The following is a 3,265-nucleotide window of genomic DNA, read 5'->3' as shown; positions in this document are numbered from 1 at the left end:
TTTCCCTTTTGTGTTCATCATTTTGGTTAATTACTGGAAGATGGCGGTTCTGGCCCAAAGGAAAAGGTTGTCCTGATGTTTTGAGAGTTATCGTGATCAAATCAATTGAGATGTAAAAAATGGTGGTCTCTTTGAAAATACAGAGAAACAAGAGGCACATCGGAAGATTTCTTCCATTAGCTCAACAGCTTTTCCTGCTATTAACATTTTCTGAGAGGTGTTCAGATTTCTCAAAAGTTTCTACAATAGGGGACCAGCAGCTGGTGTAGTGGTTGTGTTGCTGAACTCCCACATGGCTGACTGTGGTTTGAGTCCATTGGGTTGCTTGAAAATCATATCGGGTACATATGTGTGCATGCCCAAAATCCTGAGAGGAGAACAGAGGAGAAGGGATTGCAGCATGGCCATCTCCTCAGTGGGGTGATTTCTCACTTTCCTCCTCACTGTGTCTGTCTTATCTCTGGTGAGTGTGAATGCCCCAAGGCAAAAACAAAAACAAAAAAACTCTAAAAAAAAAAAAAGCACTCTCTGCAACAAAAATGTACTGAGAAAAAGATTCTCTAGTTGATACATATAACCAACGTACATTTTTGAGATACAGTGTCTTTTGGTCAGCATAGAGTCCTTGTTCCTTCTCACTGAATGCGATTCAAAGTGCCTGGTTGCCTTGCAGTGCACCGCACAGGGGATACGTGTGAGCACCAGCTGCTCACCACACTCATTCAGGTCTGAACCGAAGACCCTCACAATCTACTATAATTCCCCCTGAATAATAATCATTGATTCTTGTCTACTCCATTTTCTTTCTGCACTACATTCCTTCTTCCTTTGTGAGCCAGCCAGCAGGTGGCATGGTGGTTAAGGTGCTAAGGTGCTGGACTCCCATATGGCCAACCTCAGTTTGAGTTCTGGACCTGGTAGCTTGTTTTCTCACTTTCTCTCTCTTTCTGGTGATTGTGTGTATATACACACACACACACACACACATATACATACATACATATATACACTTTGTATATGAAAAAAAATGTATTGGACCAGCATGTGGCATGGTGGTTAAGGTGTTGGACTCCCACATGGCTAACCACAGTTCAAGTCTCCAACCTGACAGCTTGAAAATCACTCCAGGCATGTGCACGCGTGTGCCCCAAATCCCAGGACAAGAATGGAGGAAAAGGGATTGTAGTGTGGCCAACGTCCCTGGAGGGGTGATTTCTCACTCTCTGTCTGTCTCCATTGAGCACACGTGCCCTATGGCAAAAAACCTTAGAAAGCAGAAAAAAGCGTTTTAGGCATACACAGAAACATAGGGGACTCTCGGAAAGCCACTGCCATTCTAAAATAATTTTTTTTTTTGCCATGCTCAGGTAATCTATTCTTTTTGGCTGAAATATTTCAAGGGAAGTTTTAGACATCATACCATTTATTCCCTATATCCTTTAAAAATGATAAACGTTTTCTCACATATCATGAACAATGCAGGTATCACACTGAACAAGTCTTTAGTACCATCTAAAAATGTAGACTATGTTCAAATTTTTTTTTTGAGAGGTTTTTGCTATAGGGCGCGTGCGCTCGCCGGACAGACAGAGAGAGACAGAGAGACAGAAAGCGAGAAATCACCCCCCAGGGGGGATGGTCACGCCGCAATCCCTTCTCCTCCATTCTCCTCTCGGGATCTTGGGCATGCACACACACGCACCTGGCGTGAGTTTTTTAAGCCACCGAGTCCGGGACGTGAACCACGGTTGACTACGTGGGAGTCCAGCGACATAGCCATTACGCTAACTGCTGGTTCCCTATATTCAAATTTTCATGAATATCTCAAAAATATCTTTTTGTTTGTTTGGTTTAAGTTGGGATCAAAATCAGTTCACACACTTGATTGTTATGTTTGGGGTCAGCAGGTGGCATGGATAGTTAAGGCACTAGATTCCCACATGGCTGACCACAGTTCAGGTCTTGGACTTGGCGGCTTGGTTTCTCACATTCCCTCTCTCTCTCTCTCTGTCTCTGTCAAATTTAAAGACAGTAATAATAATATAATAATAATACACTATAATTAAATAAATATTTTTGAGGCTGAAATTGAAGCTTTATTCTGGGATATTATATGTATCACTATTACTGTTATGAAGACATTTTTATGTAGTAACATTTTTCATTATGGCATCTTGTATGGTTCTAGACTAATCATGACATGTACACAAAGTGACACTTTGGGATCTGTTTGGTCCTGTAAGCTAGGTACAGGTGAGAATGGCATACACATCATTAATGGACATTTTACACGTCATCCTGGTGTTAGGATCTCCTTTTTATTCCAGCTGTTCTTCCTTTGGCAGACGGCTATAATGTTTGACTTTAGTACCATATGGTGGATGCCCGAGAACTTGCATTTGCCAAGGAATGATCTCCTGAGATACAATGTCATGAAGTAGAATGGTGTAGTCTAATTCAATAAAGTCGTCATTTCTTTGCATTTGCTTGACAGTTTGAATCTTTACCATTTTATGCCAAGTATTTTCTGTAGAATTCTGCCATATTATATAACCACAAGCAACCCAGGCTAAATGTCGAACTGGCTTCATTTCTGGAGATAGGTTTCCAAAACTGTCTGGAATATCTTGTGCTTCTAGTGGTTCCTTCATGGGCTTGAGTCTTTGATCAAATGTGGTTATCTTCTTCATCTGGGTTCTTTCCAATTTCCCCTTTAACTGTCAGGCTGACTTCTGGTGCAGTAGCTTGTCCCACAGGAGGGCTGTGCAGTTCACTGTAACTTGTTTCTGGATCATTTCTTCCATGGAAAATTTAAGGCGACACTTATGCCCTCTTTCCGGAATATCCTCCATGCTGGCTTGTTTGACCTGCATCAGAAACACCTTGTGGGGGTCCCCTGCTGGTGGTTAATGCAGTCCTCTGCCACCCACGCTGCCCTGGAGGCTGGATAGTGAATCCGCAGGATTTCCATTCTCAGGAAGTGCTGGCTGAGGGGTGCTAAGTTTTAGCGGGACTCGACTGACCCTGCGTACTCATTAAATAAATATTTTTAAAAAAGATTGTTATGTCTTTTCAAACTCCTTTAATCTATCATAAGACTTTTTTATTTTAAATAATTATTTAATTTTATTTATTATTATTATTTCTTAATTTGATCAGAGACAGAGGAGAGAAGGTGAGAAAGAAAGCCTCCAGGTCCAGGACTTGAACTGTAGTTGGTCATATGGGAGTCCAGCACTTTAACCACCATGCCATCTGTTGGCCC

General features: G+C 41.7%; 1 pseudogene; it reads right to left on the bottom strand.

The window, feature by feature from the left end:
- Positions 1 to 2,318: 2,318 nt before the first annotated feature.
- Positions 2,319 to 2,971, bottom strand: LOC102469590 (latexin pseudogene; annotated as a pseudogene).
- Between the last annotated feature and the right edge of the window lie 294 nt (positions 2,972 to 3,265).

Source organism: Tupaia chinensis, unplaced genomic scaffold (assembly GCF_000334495.1).
Source record: "Tupaia chinensis unplaced genomic scaffold, TupChi_1.0 Scaffold146140_1, whole genome shotgun sequence".
Lineage (NCBI taxonomy): Eukaryota > Metazoa > Chordata > Mammalia > Scandentia > Tupaiidae > Tupaia > Tupaia belangeri.
Note: the sequence above shows the minus strand (reverse complement) of the source record. Positions and strands in the feature narration are given on the sequence as shown.